This window comes from Cuculus canorus, chromosome 5, assembly GCF_017976375.1.
Source record: "Cuculus canorus isolate bCucCan1 chromosome 5, bCucCan1.pri, whole genome shotgun sequence".
Classification (NCBI taxonomy): Eukaryota; Metazoa; Chordata; class Aves; order Cuculiformes; family Cuculidae; genus Cuculus; species Cuculus canorus.
Window position 1 is genome coordinate 27,992,885 of NC_071405.1, and position 22,461 is coordinate 28,015,345.

A 22,461-nucleotide genomic window follows, 5' to 3' on the forward strand; every position below is an offset into this window, starting at 1 on the left:
CGGTCAGATTCTCGGCATACCCTTCCCTGCAGCCCAGCTTTTTGTTTGAAGTGGCACAAGTTCTAATTTTGTCAAGGTTTGGGGTGTTTGTTTTTAACGTAAGGGCAAACAGCATGCCTGCCACGCACCAGGCTTCTGGCAGGGATCTCCTTACCCTCCCTGGAACTGGAGAGGTGTTTGCTATAATCAGTTTCCAGGACCTAGGAAAAAAAGGCAGAAAGCTTCAAAAAGATATCACATTAATCTCAAGTGTTGCTTCCTACCATCACTCATCACCTTCTAGGCAAGATCTTATATTTATAATACCTATAAAAGGATCTGTGGCCAAGTAGCATGCATTCATCACAGACGCAATTCCACCAGCAACAAATTTGTCCACCCCTCCATCCCAATTTCGTCATGACCAAATACAGCTCTTGCCTCAAGGAAAGAAAAAAACCCAAAAAAAAAAAAAAAAAAAAAAAAGCACCACACCTTTGTAGCCTTATCTTTTAATGCAACACTGTATGTGTTGTTCATTTTATATTAACAGCTCAAGTTATCAAGGTTTTCGACCCTGGACTGCATTATCAGATCTCCCTCATTCCAGTAGTTAAAAAAAAAAAACAGTGCTATTGAAATGCAAGTACTTTAGAGTGAATTTACATTGTTCCTAGGAGAGCGGGGATAGTGTTTAAAAAAAAAAAAAAAACCAACCCAAAGATACCAGGCATCATTTTCACTTCTTTATTAAGCCAAGGATCTGTTAAAGTGCAGATTTCCACCCTCTGCCAATAACACCTGGCAGTACATGAGAAACTAAGTATTTTTACTCTAATGACGTTTCCATTGAAATACACACAGGCATTTGACTACATTTCTAGGGAGCTGGAATATTATTCAGTGAGGGAACACAGATACGCTGGGAGGTGAGGAGGGACAGAGCTAAAATTGCAGGCAGTTAGTATTTTCTTGTCATAACTGTAATTTGTGAATTTGCAAAAATCCACCTCTAAACTGTCGGTTAATATGATTCAAGATTAATTTAAATGTGTCTGTCACATTCCTGCCCCCACAAACACAGATCAGTACACCCATACAAGTCAAACCCAGAAGAAAAATTATGGCAGCCCCCTCCACCCCACACATCCATCCCTGCGGCCCTCCTGGGGAACTGTAGGCTCCCCACAATCCGATTGAGGGCTGATGCACTCAGTGAAGGAAGGAGGGAGGAGACTTCGAGTGACTAACAATGCTTTTCAAAGAGAAAAAATGGTTTTCCCACGGTTTAAAATTACCATCTGAACTTTAGTAGAAAAGCGATGGCAGGGCAGTAGCCAGAGGTACCAGATAGCGTTACCCGGCTCCCTGTCATATGGGAATGTAAACTGCAGCCCCATCACAGGTAATCCGCGCTCTCACTGACCTATGTGCCCACGAGCCCCATCACATAGGTGGTCTGTTTCTTTACAAGAATGCAACTGGGATTTCTTTGTTTTCATGCCTTTCCTGCTTGAGAGGCCTTGGGAGGGGGTCCCAATCATACGTGTGAGGCAGAGAAGGGGTGGGACTCAAGGGGGTTTCAGGTGATCCTGTGTCTAAGCTGTTAAGAAGTGACACAGGATACCACTTCTTCCATGTAAATGTATTTACACTTAAATAATACATCTCTATGACTAAAGGCAAGGAGTAATCAAAAGCTGACATTTTGGCTGCACGCCGCAAAAGTAAACCTGCCTCAGAAGTGGAATGGCAAAAGGGAGGAAAATGAGAGATATGCTTTGATTTATAGGCTACTTTTAAAATTAGCAGTGGAGGAGTTCTCCCGGTAGCCCTTGTGAAGGTCTCTGTTTATTTGAGGAGCTCCCAGGAGCACAGCCATGGCACAGCCCCCTGTTCAGCCCCAGAGCCCAAATGGAGTCCCATCTACTCAGTCAGTATTTATTTACATTTAACTACAAAAGGAAGGCTATCCAAACAAAAGTTGAGACTGTCCAGCAGATAATAAGGTATGGTAATGCACAAATCTATTTAGACAAGAATGAGGGTATTGGTACAATCAAAATGCAGGTCACAGTTTATAGTCCATTCCCAGTATAAACAAGCTCCAGCAGTGCCCCTCACCAGAGCCATACTTACAGGATAACATCCTCTCCCTCAAGAAATCCTGACAAGTGAGGGATTTTTGAAGTGCATCTGCAAGGACACTGTATTTGGGCTGCTGGATGCATGCATATGCCAGTGCTCAGCACTGGCTGAACAACCCCTGAGCCTCAACCTGCTCCCTGTCACATCCCCCTGAGTGCTTAAGCTCCAGGAGTCCCAGCCAGCCATCCTCACGGAGTTGCCACTGCTGGCAGCACACAGGAGGGCACCAGCAGGCACCACAGAGCCCAAATAACTTTTTGCTTCAGGAACTGGCTCAACTATTTTAATGAAATCACAGCTTGTCTATTTTTATTGTTCTCCATATACCTGCTCTGTTTTCCTGCACATAAATTATTCTTCACTTCCTTCCTGAAAGAGCTATTATTTAACAGCATAGCTGGCACTGTATCACATTCCTCCAGAGGTCCATTAGAGCAATGATAGAGTGCAACCCCAACAGAAATACATGCACGAACACTCCCTGAACTAAACCCTTGCAATGTAGGCCTCTCAAACAGAAGAGGCAATACAAATAGAGATCACCACCCTAAGCCAGGACATAGTGCAAAGTGTGGACAGATTACTTCTTCAATTTACAAAATTAAAATATATGGGCTATAATCATGGTTCTGCTTGTTCTGGACACATCTAACCCTGAATGGTCAAAGAGGGATATTGCTGGGATTTCTTCACAGATATCAAGGGGTCAGGCTTTAGATTCTCTCTCTCACAAAAGCTGTCTTTATTTAATCTTAATTCAAATTACCTGAAGCAGTCCTCTCACCTAACCCAAAGAAATAACACTGGACTTGGTCTTGAAAATTATCCCTTCCTTATATTTCAAGGCAGAGACATCTCTTTATCTATGGGCATGTCTACACAGCTCCCTTGCACAAAATGTTGCACAAAAATGTCAACTAAAATAAAATTGAATAATTCCATGCTCTGCGTGATCTGAAGTAATACAACAGCTTTATACACACATTTAAAACAGTTCTTTTATTTTACAAGCATCTTTTTTTAGACTCTGATCTCATTTCAGCCTCTCTCCCCAAAGCAGCTTTCAGTAGATGATTCCTATGCCCTAAGTAAGTTATACTGACTTCCAATACCCACACAAAACCACGGCTCTCTAATTATGAATTCAACTGAATTAGTATTATAATGAGCCCCAGAAAGCTGCCTATAGGCATGGATTTATTTAAATAAGGCGACACTGTCTGCAGATTAGTGAACTATTCCCCTGGCCCCACACATGCCCCAGGAGCCCCCATTACCACGGATGGATAACGGGCTGTGCAGCAGAGGACAGCAATGCTGATGGTTCAGAGAAAAGGAGATGCCGACAGGCGGTGAAGAGAACTCTCCTCAGTAAGCCCCCTCCCGAGACACATACACTATCCCACAAGGCAAATACAAGTTATTCCAAGTACTTATTGCTTGCGCTGTCTTTACCACCAAAGAAGTGGGTGGGAAGAAGTCACACCACCACCTTCCATGACGACAGTGCAAACAGGCAGTTCCCATCTTCTGCTGCAGAAGGCTTTAGACTTCTCTTAGGACTCCAGGTCCAATCCAACTGTAATCAGCTCCAGCACAAGTAGTGTATGGCATAGAAGGTGTCTATTTCAGCAGTAATACTGCTCTGGAGCAAAGAATACTCTGGCTTCATCAGGTGCAGGCAGAAAACAAAACCAGCAGGTGTGCAAAGCCAAAATTTGTATCAGTCAAGGAAACCTTCACACTCTCCATCCATCACAGACAAGTAACAGAGGTGAGAGCTGAATGACCTCTTCTCCCTTCAGCTCCTGCTTCACGTCCTCCAAGCATCCCCAGAACCAAGTTTAATCCTTGTGGAATAATGCACATTTTACACCTGCAGGTAAGATTCCTCAATGGCCTTGGACATGCCACATGGCACCAGGCATGAAGTTTGTATCACTGTTTGCTGTCCACAGATTTTGACCTCAACAACGCAAGCCAGGTTCCAGATTCGGTGAAAGCAACAGAAGCTTCCTCTTCAGAAGCACACCTTTTTAGTTAGAGGAAAAGGATCAGTTAATGCAGAGCTTCCTTTAACAGAAAGGGAAGTCTGTGGCTCCTCTCCAAAACTCTGGAGGCAAAAGACAGACAACAAGCCCTGGCTGAGCGATAAAAGGGAAAACAATGCAAGGCCGCGGGGACATTGATACGCTAGCCCAGCAAGTTGCTGTCTCAGGGATGGGGGCCCCAACCTGGGACCTACTGTGGTCTTACCTAGAACTCAGCATCAACTAGGTCACTCTGCAGTTCTGAACAGACCGTTAGAGAATTTAACATCTCCAAACTACCTCTTAACAAACTGGATAATTTAACATAATAAGAACAAGATTTTGGTTTCTTCTAGGAAATTTCTGTGGCCTGCCACCTCTGGGGGGTAAATGTTATCCCAGTGATATTTACTCTCTTATAGTAAATGAAGCTTCTCATCCCTTTTCACCCCCAAATACAGAGCCAGGTGTTCCAAAATACAAGTCACAACACAGTTATGAAGGGCTAAGAGAAAACTAGAGAAGCAGGAATCCAAATGGGTTTTGCCTGGAGGCAAGGGGCAAAGGCAGTGAGATGCAGTAACTTTAACAACATCATTTTACAAGAGTTAAAAAAAAATAGGTCACCCTGTCACTACAGAGATTGAGCAGGATTAGTTTAATACCAGTATGTCCAAATAAAGGTCAAAAAGAGCTCCCCTGATTGACAAAGTGAAGAGGGTATGGCTATTAGTAAGCTGGTTTCTTAGATAATATTTGTGTGGTTGTCCAGGTGGGTCTGAAGACAAGGTAAACGTGACCCAAGAGCCCAGGATAAGGAAGTCTGCAGTGGCTCTGGGAGGCAGACTTCCAAGGTATGGATTTAGAAGGTAGGGTTGCATGGGCTTGTCTGGATTTGTAGAGTGAATCTGCCAAACATTTCAATGCATATCTTTGTAATGCAGACCAAGTTCTGTATACAATCCAATTGGAGGCTCCCACATTATGTTTAAAGGATGGCACCAAGCACCAGGTCTTTGCAGCAAGCCATGAGGCCAAAACTCCTCAAAGAGCAATCCTTGGAGGAAATCCAAGAGCAGAGCATACCAGAGCATCATATTTGCTGTGCTGTCAAGGAGCGTCTTAACCCTTGTCCTACAGCAATTCATCTTTGGTGGTGGAAAATGTTACGAGCTTTCAAGCATTCACACAGGCACATCAGTAGCAGCCAGCCACAGCCTAGAACATCCATCATGGATCACTTGCCATAGGCCAAGGCTGTCTAAGCTTTTACACTGTGCTGCAGGAAAGGGAATCCTGTCCGGCAGAAGACAAGACGAACTCAGAACAGCTCCTTGCTGTTCTCAGAACTGGTCCTTGCAAGGACCAGTCCTTGCTCACTGCAAATATTCTTCTAATCAGCTGTAACAAAAGTGAAGCCGGATTTGAAGACAATTGTATGACCCTCTTCTCAATTCCCTACTTCTAGTACATTCCCACAGCAAAGGCTGATCAGACAGGCAATCCAGAAACTCCCTATCATATTGTCTGCAGCCACTCCAGCTCACTCAGACTGAATGGGCACTTGGTCTGCATCAGCATCCCTGGCTTCAATGCCTGGAATTAGGCTCTGCAGATTAGGCAATGTGCTGAGGCTTATCTCTGTGTCTAATCACTAATAAAGTTGCAACCTGGTGCATTTGTATGGTATTAGGTCTCGCTCAACAACACGGGCTCTAAAGGTCATCTGCCTCCCCCAATCACTGCCAGGTTTATTGCGTCGGGCATGACTGCTTTGGTACGCCCCACTCCTGCTCCCACCGCCTGGCCACTGCCAGCAGAAATCCAATTATTGGCACAATGGTCCCAGCCTGACGAGGCTGCCGGGCCCCTCCACGCTACCACCCCGGCGCCCCCTCCACAATAGCAGCTTTTATCTCAGCCTTGCTATTGTATGGGATTCTCTCGCATCCCTGGACGCAGGATAAAGAGCCATGTTTGGAGAAATGTTTATGAATGAGGTCTCAGAGCACAAGGGTGCAGCAACACAGGGCTTGACCGTGGACAGAAAGGGTCATGATTTTTAAAAGCCATGTTGAAATGAAATAATTAAAGATGTAATACGTGCTAGCCAGGAACAAAAAGACGTTAGGGGTAAATGGGAAATAAGAAGTGAAATACTAATGCTTCCGATGTCAAGGAAAGTTTGACTGTGGACCTCAGTGCAGTCAGGGTATATTAAACAAAATACCTAGCAAATCTCATCACTTTAAGCCACTGTTCTGAATTTTGTTTTGTTTTACATTGCATTGATTTCCAAATGGGGGGAAAAAATAATTTTAGTTTAATGAGAATATATAAATTAAAAATGTAGTATATAGCAGCAGTAAACAGCAGGATCTGCATCAAAGAAATTACATGAAAAATACTAGCTAATAAAAATCTAAATAATTCTCCTAATGTCAGAGGAAACAGTATTCTTATCTTCAGCTGGTGCAATGCATACTTTAAACTAAATTAATCAACTGGAAATACGTAGCTACATGTCTTGTAAGACCTGTAAGAGTTATGAGGATTTCCCTAACTAAATGCATATAAGAACAGGCCAGTTCTGCAGTGCAAAACCGTGTAAGAGTTCAGGCAGCTGGCAACGCTAAGCTCAACTGCTAAAACACCTTCAGCATAACAGTACTACGAGTCTTGCCAAGAGCCAAAACTCAGCTTCCCTCACACAACCAGACCTACCAGGCACAAAGCCACCTGCAAACCCCATTTGTCATGTTGGAAAGTGCCCTCTTTGTGAGGCTCTGCTGAGCAGAAGATAGGAATGCTGTGAAACCTTTCTAGTTCTCAAAGAGTAGAGGCAGACATACAGTTGTATTCAATGAAACATCATATGGTAATAAGCAGCAATAGAATAGCCAAGTATAAATAATCTCCCATTCACTAGACTGTCACGTGTAAAAGTCTATTTACCAAGGATTACTCCGTAGCTTCTACCATAATAAATCATCAGGAAAACGCCTTGTGCACAGCTAGCAGAGCAAGGATTCGGAAAAGCAGGCAGACTGTTCTTCATAAAGAGGCACCGATCAGCAGCCAACATAAGAATTTGTGAAAAATATGATATTAATTGCACTCCGCTTATTTGGCACGCTTGCTTGGGTGCCTGGGGAGGGTCAGGGTTGACTTTTTTTTTTTTTTAAACAAGACTTTCCTCTTTGCAGCGAGAACACTGATAGACGTAGACTGTAGTACTAAGACAAAGTCCAGGGATCCAAGGGGTCTTAGTAAACCCAAGTCCAGGGTCCCAAGTCCATTCACTGCAGGAATTAAAAAGTTTTTTTAACTTCAAAAGACTTTGGATCAGCTCACAATTCATCACCACCATTTACAAAAGAATGGTCTTCTGGCCTAGTTTCTGTTCAATGTAAATGTTTCATGTAGGCTAATCCCAGATAAATAACTGTTTTCTTGCATTATCTAGATCTTTCACTACAGATTATGGGCTGTATTAGAAAGATTAAGCACTGCACAGTCAACTAAGAGCCTCTCTATAGGATGCTCCAGCTCCCGGCTCTGCAAGAATGCCATGTCACATACTGAAATACCCTGTATCTGCATGACTGTGCTTTGCCTTGCCCAAACCTCTTGCTATTCACCTGAAGTTTGTTATTTGTAGCCACAAGCAAACAACATTTCAGAAAACCTTTTGTTCTGTGGTGAAGAGATAAGGCTAGGTTGCATTCCAGAAGTGGACAGATAAGGAAAAAGGTCACATACCAGCATGGAATTTAACAGACCAGAATCAGACTAAAAACACAGGACAGACATATGGAGACAACTGCTTTAATATGATTTAATTCAGTGAGATACACATCTGAAGAGCACAATGAACACAACTCCAGGACCAGAACACATTGTGTAGTACAGCCCTTGTACGTCTGGTTCTGTGGATATCACGGTACAAGGAAATAATGATATCCCAGAGACTGTCCCACCGAAATTATTCAGGTAAAGTACATTACCATATGCTTCAAATCTTTGCCTCCTGCTTATGACCCCAGCTGCCATTTATATGCTTTGTATGAATTTGACAGAAGTCAAACAACCCCTTCATGTTCGCATGGTCATTACCTGCACAGCACAAGCCCACAAGGCAAATTCACCTTTGGTATAGCTCATATAACTGAATGTAAAAAGCCTGTAAGAACGGCCTTCTTCAGTGCAGTAACATCTTAAAATATGAGACAAGTCTGATCCACATGTGGAAAGACAAAGAGTAGACAAAGCAGTTGCCTCTGAAAACAAGAAAATATGTACCTTTTTTCAAGTGCCAACTAGCTTATTATTGCAGTTTCCATCGTGCCAACAAAATAATAATCAACCACATGTAAATCTTCCTAGGTAACTCCCTTAGCGTTTTCTAATAAAACTACTGTCAAAAATACAGGTATGTTCTCCTGTTCCTAATCTCCACTACCAAACTTCCGCCAGAGTCACCACCCCTCCCATAACAGCTTCAGGACACCATTAGTCTCCTGGCTTGACCACCTTGGGCCATGAGGGAATCTCTGAGACCACAGATGCTGCTCATCCAAACAATAAGCTCTGCTGGTAGATGTATATCCATATCATGAGGATCAACACCTCCACAGCTAGAGCTTTACAGCCAAGATCCTCATTGGTCTCCATTCCTCAGAAAAACACTGAGATCTGGAAGCAGCTTTTCAGGTTAGGAATGCAAAAGCAGTGTTTGAAATGTCTGCTTGCATATGCTCATCCTACAGCTAAATAGGGACTTCTCCCTCTAAAACCATCTTACTGGCAGTTATCACCAAGCACTGCATTTACACACAAAATTTTTTTATAAAATTTACCTACAATCCAACAGTGTTTATGTTGCAGAACATCCCACCACTAAATCTGTACAAATAATGAAGACATTCTGGGATGAACATCTGAAGAAGCTGTTAGAGAAAAATCTGTACATTCCCATCGCAGTGCCTGATCCTACCTACTTTGCGAGGCGTTATTCACAGTCATCACTCTCACTGCCCTTTGACACAGGCAATTATCTGCTTCCAATCCAGGCTGACCCCACATTCCTCATCCACCTGCAATTCCCATGTAAAGATAACAGGAGTTTTCATTCACATGAGCTTAGCCTCTTTGTTCTGGGCAAGGAAACGATATTCATAATGCCCAAACTGATTTCATTCCAGTAGAGGATTAGCTTCACTCACTGTTGCTGCAGAACGAAAAGGCGAGCAAGAAATTACCATCAAATAATTACAATACTTTTTGCTTCACAATGGATGCCCAGAGGTTTGCAAAAAAACAACTCATTTGCTGGATTGAATACACAGTAAAATTTCTGAGCATGCCTCAGACATACTCAGAAAGCCTACCAAGTCCTGCAGATAAGGCCCAAGAGAGTCAGCAGACAAAAGCTCTGTTGCCTGCTCTTTGCATACTTAGGCTAGTGAACACTCAAACCATAAAAAAAAGGGGACTAATGCTACTTCTCAGGCTTATAAATATGCTACGAGGCCAAACCCATTAGAATTTACAAAGCACTCCTAGACTTCTTTGTATGGAAGGAGTTATACAACCATAAAGTATTATTCACTGTGTTCTAAGGCAGAAAAGTAGGTATTACTGCAAATCCAGCAGTAGCTTTTCATGCACCATTAAGGTTTACTACACAGTCTTAATCTAATTATAAGCACTTCAGAACCCAGATCTGTCATTCGAATCATACAGATCAGAATTCATCATGGAATAACCAACTGGGTCAAAGACAGACAGCACAGGACACACAGGCACTTATTTTCCTCAATTATCCCGTGCATCTTCAACTGAACCACTTGTATTTTCAGAACTCCACCATTGCTGGTTTTCTTGCCATCTTGCATTATGTCTACTCAGGATTTCAACAGGTTCAAAACTATGTTTGCACATTTTTAAAAAGCTGAGACAGGAAGAAGTGCAAAGTTCAGGTCTACACCTCCTCCAGCATTTATCAAGGAAGCTGGTCCCTTCAGGCAACTCTTTCTGCCCATTATTATTCTGAGATCTCCTTTGCCTGCAATTCTGAAAATGTATTCATAACTAGTGGTAGACTTGCTTTTGACTTGCTGATCAAAATACAATCTTTATAGCTCCAGGCTCCATCATCAATGCTGTGCTGGAGGGAGTTCAATCCAGTTCAATGAAATTGGCTGTTAAAAATAACAGCTAGCTCCCAAACCACATCTTTGGACTCATTTACTCCATGTCCTCCTCCAGGCTGCTGCCACACCCCTTTGCAGTGGTCTCTAACTCCATCCTACGCAGGCCACTCTTGCTGCCTACTTCTCACCCATGGTGAGGACATCTACTCCCCTAGCTCAGCACAAGGGGTGCTTGAGAGTTTCATCTGAGCTTGACAGAAGTTCTCCCCTAAATTGTCCCCTTACTCTCTACCCTCCTGCACCAGGTCCAGGAGGTTGGCACCTCCACAGCTCACCGTGCCAGACCACACACTCCACCTTGCCCAGCCCCTTCCTCCAGCTCTGTCAAAGACAACATCTGCAAAACAACCCTGTCTCTTTGTGTTTGATATGTTTTGGGTTAAATCCAAAAATGAAATATCTCATTTAAAAAAGGTCAAATACAAGTATCACCACCTTTACGTTTAACACAATATGGGAGTTTTACCTTTTACATAACATTCCTTTTACAAGGCCGGCTCCAAGCCTTTCCCAAAAATTTGTTTCACTTTGAACTGCCAAATTAAAAAAAAAAATAATTAAAAGGACAGCCTCCTAATTTTTATCCAAATAAGGCAGAATGAAAGTATAGGACACCAGATTTTCCATCGGAAACCTTCCCTGTCCAATCTGGCCAAGATGCTATAACAGTTTGAAAGGAAAAATAGAGGCCTCTCCAACAACTGCATCAGCTGCTGTTTACGCGATCCATTCCTCATCTTGAGGGACTCTGAGCAGACTTGTCTCTACAACTGTGGGATCAGAAAGCTCGTAACAGTGTAGGTCCAACAAACTGAGGGCATTTACAGCTCTGCAGCAGTACCTTCTCAAGCTACAGCCCTGAGGCCAAGAAAATTAGCTAGTCACCTCAGATAGTTCCAAGAGCAAAGTCTGAATCACATTCAGAATACTTAACACTCTGAAAATGCTGAGCACCTGTCCTTTAAATAGAAGATGCCTTCAGGTACCCTAGATAGATCACAAAAAACAAAGATGCTCCGGATCACTTGCTGTTGTGCAAACTCTTGACCTGCTGCCGTAGAGCCAAAGCAGGACTCTGACCTGCATGTGCCACCTCTACATACCCATCCACCCTCAGCTCACACCTGCGTAAAGCAGCAGACACTACTGAGTTACAAAATGCTCCCTTTACTTCAAGAAAAAAAAAGAAACTACAAAACATGCAGAAGTGGATAAACACAGAGCTTTATATTTAAGCACAGACTAAACAACATCATTATTTAGAGGAATGTTCATTTAAAGAACAAATTTCCAGAGGAACTTAATTATCATTCTAGGGTTAACAAAAGGATTTGCGTGATCCAGTTTCTCTTCCTTACTACACTGTGAGTGATGGATGTGACTAAATGCAACAATCCACTTTACCCCACAGGATCTACACCCATCATTTTAAATAATTAAATAGCATTTATTTGGGGTGATCCTTTCTCTCTCCCTCATTGCTTAGCTTTACATATAGAAAACATTTTTAGCCTACAAGGCAAACAACAAACAGGAATATAATTAGCCCTTTCAAACAGAGATGTTGTTTAACTTAACTAATTGAAAAGAAAGAAAGCAAAAGCTCACACTGCGTGGCCAGCAGTGAAGTCATAAAATGTCACTTTTCTGAGCTTCGTTCTATAGTAATTATCTTTTATACAAAGAACAGTGACTCATAAATCTGCTTTTTCATAATAATCCTGCACAAAAAAAGTCTGCAATAAAAGAACCCCCTCCCCCTTTCCTTGGTCAACTTGAGGCTGAAACAAGGTTTTTATGAACTGTGGGAGTGGAAAGTCATTAGGGTTTCAATTCCAAATGAAAATTAAGGCTTTTAACTTCCCATACTACTCATACTGACAACCTTTCACACATAATTGCCTAGGAAGAGTTACCGCGGTCTTGTCACCCTCCTAATGATTCGGTGATACACTGACAAATAGAACCTCCCTACAAATTCCACTACTCAAATGAATAAAAGCAGAAGGTAGTTAAGAAACACCAAGTTCACACCCAAAAGTGACTTTGATGACTTTTCAGTCAGGGCCTGTAAGGAGTTACCACATTATTAGCATCAGAAATACAGCAATCAAGGGATCAGGTAAGAGCTTAATTGGAAAGAGGAAAGGTGTCTTCAGCAATTACAGCAAAGACACCGCTGCTTTGCGGTGATGTGGGAGCAACGTGACAAGAAGCCGTCTGCTTCACAGTTGTGGTTCACCTCAGCTGGAACTCCACAAGGCTGCCAGATAAACAGCATTTTAACAAACACATATGATATGATACTCAACTGGGCAATGCAGATGGGATGAGATGAAATAACAACAGATGTTGTCCTCAGTCTCCGAGATAACCTGTTGCTGTGACGTCAGTAGCATCTTTCTGCACTTGTCTCCAGCTGCAGAGAGAAACACTGCTCTTTGTCTTATTTTGCCCATCTCCTCATTTGAGAGAATTATTACATTTTGGGAGAATTCATTTAGGAGAATTATTAGAAATAACATATTTCTATTATTGACAGTTGGCTGGAGACTGTCCATACTTCATCATCCTACAGTCCCAAGAATATATACAATACAGAAAGAACCACCCCAACACATAAAGTGCTTTTATCCCAGTAAAACTGAAACAGGATTTGAAGCAACTCCAAAATTGGGAATTAGAAGCGTCTAGAGTTCTAGTTACTATAAAAGCTGCTCCTTCCTTGCTAGCTGATTATAACTGAAAACCTGCGTTGTTTGTTATCACTGGTATCATAGCAATGATTAAGAGGCCCCACCTGAGGTAAGGGTCTAATTCTGTTGCATTGTACAAGCATGTTACAAACGACCCAACAAACCACAAGTAACTTGGAGAAGGTAAAGGAAATATATTATCCTGGTTTTATAAAAAGACAACCACAAATCATGTCATTTACCTAAGACTACATCAGAAGGCCACGTTACAATGAGAAAACACATCAAATCTGAGTCCCAATTAAATGCTGTGAGTTGCAAAACTATCCATCCCTTTGTTATTTTAAAGCTTACACCTTAAATAATACAGTCCTAACTGAACTCGTAAAAAGAGGACTGCATTTTGTTACAGGAGACAAGCATGGGAGACTTCCAAATAAGCTGCCCATAATCCAGAAAGCAAACAGCTACACCAAAAACTCAGTAAGAGCAACTTCCAGAAGACAGCTGAATGCAATCACACACATGCAGTTACTTCCGTGTGCCCTAGAGGACTGAAAGCTCCAGAAATCATTATTTTTCCTGAGGTGGAACCTGCAGCCACTCCAGAAGATACCTCCACAAACAAGGCATACATTATCATCTTTCAAGACACCAAAGCAAAATAAATGTTCGGGCTTTAAAAAGCAATCCCCACCTTTTAAGAGATGTAACAAGCAGTGAAGAGAATGAAAAGGGAAAACACCACAAATGTTATCAGATGGAAGACAGAAAGCCTGCTGCACTGGCTGAAATACTTAACTGGTTTGTAGCCTAAAACATAAACACCACAAAGAAATGAATTCATAAATGAAATAAAGCGCGTACATAGGTATGTTAACAGCAAAGGACAGGTATATCAGCAGTCTGCACAGGAGTGAAGAACTGACTTACTCCCATGCTGGTTTTAAGTTACAGTCACACAAACTAACAAGGGGACATTTTATTGGAGTTTTTCACAATATGCCATCTTTGTGCAATGTATGAGCTACTGGTGAAGATCATGTAACCTATATCTATGTATCACATTCAGCAGCAAACAAGCTTTTAACTCAGTGGAAAGGGATTAAAAGCTCTGCAGATCCAAAGCATAGATCAAAGTTATATTCAGCTGCTGTGAAATATATAAATATGAGACTGCAAACCCCGGTAAAGGAAATAAGAAAAGGAAACCAGGAAGACAAAAGAATACTGTACATCACAAAAGTGCTTTAATATTGTACATAAAAATAAGATTTTCTTAACACCTCTCTTAGGAGCTGAAAAAGATTCAGCACCAACCAAAATTTTATTACTGATACTCTGCTAGCATCTGACAATGCTACTCTGGTATAAAACAGTGGACTTCTATAGAGGCTGGCCTGGAGCCATTTCTAGTAGATGCTACTAAAAATGAAAATAGGGGGAAATGAGTGACAACATCAACATGACAATGGCAAATAGCTGCACATATATATAATCAGAAGTAGTCCTCCGGCTACACAAAAATCAAGGACTAAATAGGCCAGATTATGTCCATTGTTGGAGATTAAAGACATTATGGATCTCCTCTGAATATAAGATTAAAGCAAGTGTACAGAGTCTAAGTCTTAAGTCTGTTCAAGTCAAACAGTGTCCCTGATGTAACTCCTCCAGGCACCAAGGTGTACCACCCTTAAAGGTACCTTAAACAGCCATCCTTAAAGGAGCACACAGGAGTGTCATTTGTAGGAAGAGGGTGTTACCAATAAGTGTCAAAGAGTGAATGAAATGTACCTTAGCAAGTAAAAAACTGCACATGAAAGATGGATGCCAACCCTCCAGAGACTGCTTAGCACTTAACAGAGAGTCAGAAACCAGGAATGCAAGTTTTAACCTTGCAGCTGTGATATACAGCAACCTACCTCCAGATGATCCAGGATGGAAGATGTAGGGAAGGACAAACATTTTTTAAATCTAGTCAACCCACTACGTTAGAGATTGACAGCAAGCCTTCTGCTGCATTGGTTTCCATAGAAATATTACACTTTGGGGACTGGAAATGCAGTAAGGCTTACTTTTTTTTTTTTTTTTTCTGAAATAACAGTTTGGTTTTACGGCTCTATTTTGAGTGGTCCTTTTGCCTGCTCCATTCCTCTCCATTGGTTTTCTGCAGCAAGATGATAGAGCAGCACCCACTCCACAGCTCTCCTCACCATGCCATGTGTTGTCCCAGGAAGGCAGGGACAGGTCAGATGCAGCTGCCAAACCCCCAGGCATAGGCAGCCCTGGAGCACCCTACTGCCATGGAGATGGTTTGAAAGAGCAGCAAAGTACCTTCTCTTGCATCCCGGCCTAGGCTTTCCTCCATCTGTTTAATTCATACACTACATTCTCCATCTCCCATAAATATTCACATTCTGCTGACCCTCCACAACATCGATGAAACCCAGCAGCAGAGGAGTTTGGGATTAAATGAGAGGAAAGGCAGCAGTATGCAGTCTTGAGCATCACTGCATGGAATGGGGGACGGAGCAACATTTGAAGGGCTTTTCAGAACACTCCAGCTTTCATTGAACTAATTCTGCCAGCAAGCCAGGGTTGATGCAAGCGCACAAGACAACTAATGTGTTACCCCTGCGACTGCAGCTTACAGCTGGCCAAAGCCCTGATGCCATAAGCCCAGCACTCATTGCTGGAGCTCCCTCTGCTATAGACAGCACAGCCCTTTCCCACCACAGGCACTCCAGGCAATCAGGAGACATCCTGTCCTACAAGACTGTAGGAGATGCCTATACAGACAACAAGATAATTCATATCAGATCTAGGATCACCTCAACCTCACCAAAAGTTGCCTGGAAATGGAGGATCTACAACCACTTGCTAAGCCAAGAAACACAGCCACAATACTGACAGCACTTTTAACAGCGCTTCAAAGTGCTCCAGTCCCAAATCCAACCAATAAATAACCTGTAATCTACTTCAAATGGACAATCTTTCACACAGACCCTTCACAGAAGAGTCCCTGAGCAAAATGAACATTTGGCACCATTGCTCAGCGATGTAAAAAAGTCAGTGCAATCAATGAGCTTCCCAAGAGCAGCAAACGGCAATCCAAGAAGAAGTTTAAGGAGAGAAGAGTATACATACTTTGGTCCCTGTGCATACAGGTGTAACCTGACATACACAGTCCTGGCCCAGATATGAGTCACCAGAGAAGTGTTCAAAATAACCTGTACAGCAGCCTTCAATCGCCATGGTGATAAATGTTTCCTACTGCCTAAGAGCAGCTGAGTCCTGAACTCCATACACCTCATTCACTAACAAAAGCACTCATTATACATTAAAAAAAAAAAAATACAAATGAATTGTGGCCATTTTAAGCCCTCCTCAGATCAAGAGCTGATTTACACACTCATTTCAATGGGGAGTACTGTGCACACATCGCTGTTAATTCAGAAGATGGAGCTTGCTTGCTTTTTGCTTCACAATTCAGTAGGCAAGGGAAAGACAGATTATCTGAGACAGTGTTACTTTTTCTGCCAGGAGTTATCTATTTGCAGAAGTGGGTCAACATCCTCTTGGTGGACATGTTAGTGTGCAAGTGCCTAGGAGCACTGCCTGTGAATTCTGCCCGCTCTGCGTGCCGAGGAACCTCTGCACATAACTATTTATGGCAGCCAAGTGTTTCATGAATTGCAGCAAGTTAACCACAAGGGAATGATGACATTTGGCGACAGGGCAGGATGAATTCTGGCTGGCAGACAAAAAGTCAGGTTAAAAATACAGAATGCAGAAACAAACCCAGCCAGTCACTGCTAATTCACAGGAAATCTGGATGTGCAGCCTCCAAACCTTCCCTGTTACAGGCGAGTGTGTTTTGCAGCATGATGCATTAAGGCCTGATTGTAAGCGTGGAAAGGACTTAAGCCTTCCACAATTTAGGTGTTTTAAGTATATTTCAATAGGCTTATGTTCTTCATTCCTCTCATTCCATACCTTATGATGTATACCAGATATTTCTGAATGTTTAAGCACCTCATCCCCATCTTATCCACCAGTGAGATCAGCCATTGTCCACCCTTCTGCTCCCAAAGCCTCTTCAAAGGGGTACCCCAATACAGAAGTATGTCTCAGGGCCAGTCTGAGACAACATCAGCAGACCCTGCCATCGATATCTCTGCGTAAGATGAAAGCACGGCCGTAGCAATGCCAAGACAGACTTGGGCCTCCTCGCCAGGGAGGACTTCCAGTATCAATGAGGATGCATGGATGTGGTCAGACTTATTCCAACAAAAGCATTAACCCTCAAGCTTCCAGAGGCAATGTTTCTGTTAGTGTTATTGTTCATGTCCCTCATCTCCATACACACATATCAAGCGTAACACCTGCCAAGGCTGCATTTTGGGTTCCCATGCCTGACACTTAATTAGATCACCATTTAATTCGATGCTCAGCTTTATTTGATGAAACGCCTCCAGAGGACCAAATCACTTCCACGTAACCAACACAGTTTATTCCCCTTATTTTGATTGCTTTTGACAAGTGTTAAGTGGATAATTCCATCAAAGGCCCATAGAAAATTGCCTTTTAAAACAATACAAGTTTTTTTCTTCAACAGGACATCTGGGAACAAAGTATCTCTATAGAAAACTGAAAGAGTTTGTATTTCTACATTATTTAGAGTTGTATTTCTAAACTATTTAGAGTTTAGAAACTATTTAGAGTTGTATTTCTAAACAAAAAAAGCCACGCTACTATGAAGAATACACTTCCAGATAAGAACCAATTTTAGTACCTAGATTAAGTACCTCAAGCCTTTTTCTCAGGGACAGCAGCTACCCTGAAGTTTGGGAGCCAAGTGGGCTGGCACAGGCAGTACTCCAGCAGGGAGGCAGGAGCAGGCAAGACAGATGCTTTAAGTGGAGCGTTCCACTGAAGCCTCTTGGAGGAGTGGCCTGCTGACCACAAAAAACTCAATCTGTACCCTCAGTGTTCAAGATCTCAGCACTGATAAACCTATAGGCAGACCCCATTTGGACTCACAAAAAAGACGGACAGCAGTCTTGTATCAAGTGTACCAGCCCAGACAGGTTTCCTAGTTTAATCACACGAAAATTGTACATAGCAGCCTACAGCACCAAAATAAATACAGCATTATCAAAAAAAGAAAAGTTAAAGCAATGTTCAGAGGATGAAAAATGCTCTTGATATAAGAAAGATATTAATTAGTCAAGCAGCCGAACTTCTGCTTAAGCATAGCAGGGGCCCCTGGGCTCTGACAGGTCTCCATCACAGACAGCAGGGCTTTCTCTGAGTCAGGCTGCTGTGCCCAGGCAGTGTGGCAACTGCAAGCGGGTGACAGCTGAGAAAGGTGGTTTCCTCCCTTTCATCAGAGCAAGCACAGACTAGAAGAGCGGACAGTAGTCACCACAACACATAGAACAGGACCGATCTCATCTGACTTCAGATGGCTGCATATGAACTAACTGTCCAGGCTGCCTTCCCATCAGCAGACAGAAAGAGCATGATTAGCGTGCAACTCTTCTCCCTCTAAAGTAGGTATAGTTGACATAAATCAAGACCCCAAAGTGCCTTTCTCCACATGGCTGATAAAGGAAACCCAAGGGGACACAAACACTTACGTCTGTATTGGAGATAGCTCCAATTAAATGAGATGAACCTTACCCTTTGCTTCTGTCCCTGCACCTTCTCATCTCAAAGGCCTCATTAATACCTCATAGTAAATAATATATATATTGATTATAAATACGCTAATAAAAACAAAAGACTTTGGCCTAAAGGCCGTGTGAAGAAGAGAAGAAATACGTACAGGGTAGTTGCACATTTGATCAATACTAACCCACAGGGAACAAGCCATTTCTCTTTGCCACCATTTTAACTGTAATATATCATATCCTCTAGGTAAATATGTGGACATGTACAAGTGGGAATCAATAGAACTGAGATCTTCCTACGCCCTCACCCTGAGAGACCATTCTTCTTCTGTTGGAGCAGACAGCAGCAAGGGGCCATAGCTTAAGGTCTCTGCTACCGCAGGCTGCCTGCTGTACCCACAGCTTTCTTCTGGGCCTTTCTGACCACTTTTTAAGCTTTGATGGTTTTAATAATTAAAACAAAAAAAAGACCCCAGCTTCTCACATTGATAAAGAAATGCATTAGCATTTTACCCTGCTAGTATAAAGTCAATGAGACACTGGAAACCATCCGGCCCATTGTGGGAACCCAAAGCCAACAGCTTCAGTGGAAGACGAAGAGGAGTTCCAGCAACAACATTCAGTGGCTGGAGGAAAAAATAGCAAAGCCTGAAAGCTTTGCCTGCATGCACACGATTTTGTCCCAGGCACACCACCAGCTAGGTAGGAGTCTGTACCCCTCCAGGTTTGCAGAGGGATAGACATTGTCCCATTCAGCGCTAGATAAGGCTAAAACCAGCAGAAGCCCTGGCCTCAGGGAGCTTTCAGTCACTCCTCCCAATGTTCCCACACACCTCAGTCCAGGGAGGTATCCTGTGATACCTGAAGGCACATAGAGACTCTTGCTCACATACAAAGGAAAGACAAAGCACTCACAAGCACAACAGGACAGTTGTGCCTTGATTTCTGTCCTGGATTTGTGGGTAGATTTATGAGAACTGTGGCCTATCACTCAACACTGATGCAACTGGCCAGCTCCCATCATGCAGGTTGGAGGTGCTCCTGTCCCCACAGACCAGGTCCCAGATCATATACAGAATGGACATACCACTTACTTTCAGACCAAGTATACAATTACATGTGTCATCTAATATTAACCATATTCACCCTATGAGTTACACTTATTACCTTATCTTCCATGAGCGAATACTTAAACACCAGCTTCCAAAAAGCCAGTTTATAAAAGTAAATAGATTTCAGAAGAGTGAAGGGAAGGTGGATCACAGGTTGGGATGGTTTTGGTTCTTTTAAGCTCATATCATTTAAACCAAATTCACCTTACAAATCTAGAGTTCACCACCTCTCATTGGGATGGGTCACATGGGCAAATAAATCGATCCCTGGTTTACCAATTTACTTCCAAAGGACGGCTGAAAAGAAAATAATAAATATTTAATCCACCTTTACTTGCTAAGATTTCATTAAAAAGCTACCTTCTGGAGAGCATTTAACAGCCAGTATAGTCCTGACTCCTTTAGGAAAGCACTAAATAAGTGAAACAGTCCTGCTCGATACCTAGAAAAGCAGTGCGCCCTACAAAGCCCAAGGGATACCACTAGCAGTGGCAGCACCATTCAGCTTCCAATTTCAGGACTTTCCAGTTTTTCCATATGCAGAGGTAATCTCATAAGCAGCTCCATCATGCCTTGCCCCCACCAGTTGTCCAAGGCTTCTGCTGTGTCCTTATTACAGATAAGAAATTCTGCCGTGCATTCTTTTCAGATCTGCCTCCACTCTCTGTAAGAAAGTATATGAGGGCTGTTCACTGTGGTATTAGGCTGGACAGTCTCTGCTTTACACACATGCTAGTTAGTTACCCAGTGTTTTAAAGACATGAGACCACTGCAAACCAGACTGAAGTTTGCAACCTAAAAATGAAAAGCCACACTTTCTCCTCTTCCCCCCTCTGTTCTATCCCTAGAGGGAAAACAAACAAACAAACAAACGAACAAACAAACAAAAAAAAAACAAAAAAAAAAAAACCAAAAACAAAACAACCAGTCATCAGGAAAAGAGTATAAAAAGGCCGAGACCTAAGCTTCCTGCACGGAAGGCAGAGCCGGCAGCAGGAGACACAGGAGGATGCTCGCTGCCGGGGCTGCTCCGTGACAGCTCCACTGCCCACCTCACTCTCTGGGTTTGGTTTTCGTGTTCGCCTGTCCTGCTCCACCACACCGTCACAGGCTGAACACATTTGCCGCTTGGTCCCAGGCAAGCCTCCTTCCCAGACTTCTTGCTGTCAGTCAAAAAAGGGGCCTGATAAGCTTTGTATTTGCATATGTATTGAGAGGCACTTCTAAAGGCAGTGAGGGAAATGGCCTTGCTGAATACCGATGCTATCTGAGAATGACAACTATTCAAGACATTTTACAGCTTCACTACCTAAGTGGAGAGATCAGGCTTGTTTGCATCTTTATAAGGATTATTAGCTTTAAAAGCGTTGATCATATCTGTCCCACCCTCAGAAATGAAGCTGGGCAGGTTCACAGCAAAGAGCTAGCTTCAGTGCTTCCCACAGAGACCATCTTCTACAGGCATTCCAAAACCCGAAGTCATTAAAACCTAAGGTCACATCTGAAATACTTGAACCCATACTCATACGTTCTATACAGGAGCAGGAGAAACGGTGCAGAGGCATGTATGGAAACACACACACACGAAGACGCTCTACCTTCCTACACTTACCCTGCACAGGGTAGGACATGAGACTCAGCTCAGTCCCCTCCGAGTGATGCTGCAGGGCACCGTCCAGCACACATTTGTGTCAATGAGGACTGATCTCTGCAAGAATAATCCTGCCACTTACTGCAGGCAGGAAGGAATGACTTGAATCTCATGCACAGAATCCCACAGCACCTCGCACCAGGCTTAAAGAACAGCTCGGAGGCTGTAGTGGTGTCCCATATCCACAAGAGCCCTGGTGCTAACAGGAATGAATTCAACTGGCTTTGTTCTAGCCAGCTGCTGATACCCATAAGGGATGTGGTCTCAGGTTCACAAACCACCGGAACTGCCAGGCCATTCTGTACCAAACCAGTAACAGCACATTCACTATCTGCCAAGTGCTCTCCAGGCCTCTGTGCAGAGCAAACAATGCTTTAAGAAAATAAAAGTCAAGTCACACCAGGAGCAGAAGCTATCTGCAGATTTACAAACCAGATACTTCTGATTTACACAGCACTAGAAGACAGAGAGAGAGAGGAAAAAAAAACAACATTTAAAGATGCTTGCTGTACCATGCAACATCTGGTGACTAGATCACCCTTGAAAACAGCAATCCCTGTCTATTGGGTGAGTGAGGTGTCTGGAACATCTCCAGCTGTGAGTGGAGACACACAGCTGTGACAACAGGACCACACATGGCAAATTCATGAACTTGAGAACTGGGTTGATTGGTACTGCGTGCCCTCAGATCTCTTAGGGCATAAGCACTTGCCATAATCACAAGAAAAAAAAAAAAAAAGAAAAAGGACCAGCACTCCCTAGTCCCACCCGGACCACCGAAAACTCTAAGAGCTGAAGGCACTGTGATCTGGTAAACACACTCAGTGCTGACACCAGTCAGAGCCAGCCTCTGGGGCTCTGTGCTTGGAGGAGGGAAAAGGGTACCCCCCCCAACCAGAAAACAGTCCTCTCTGGTTGGAAAAAAGATTTAAGAATACTAAAAGGAGTCTTATAT

At 42.9% G+C, this 22,461-nt stretch overlaps 1 protein-coding gene across 1 annotated transcript in view; it reads right to left on the bottom strand.

Annotated features, from left to right (window-relative positions):
* The window catches only part of CCDC85C (coiled-coil domain containing 85C), a 115,317-nt gene that overhangs the window by 90,958 nt on the left and 1,898 nt on the right, over positions 1–22,461 (bottom strand). The window lies entirely within an intron of this gene.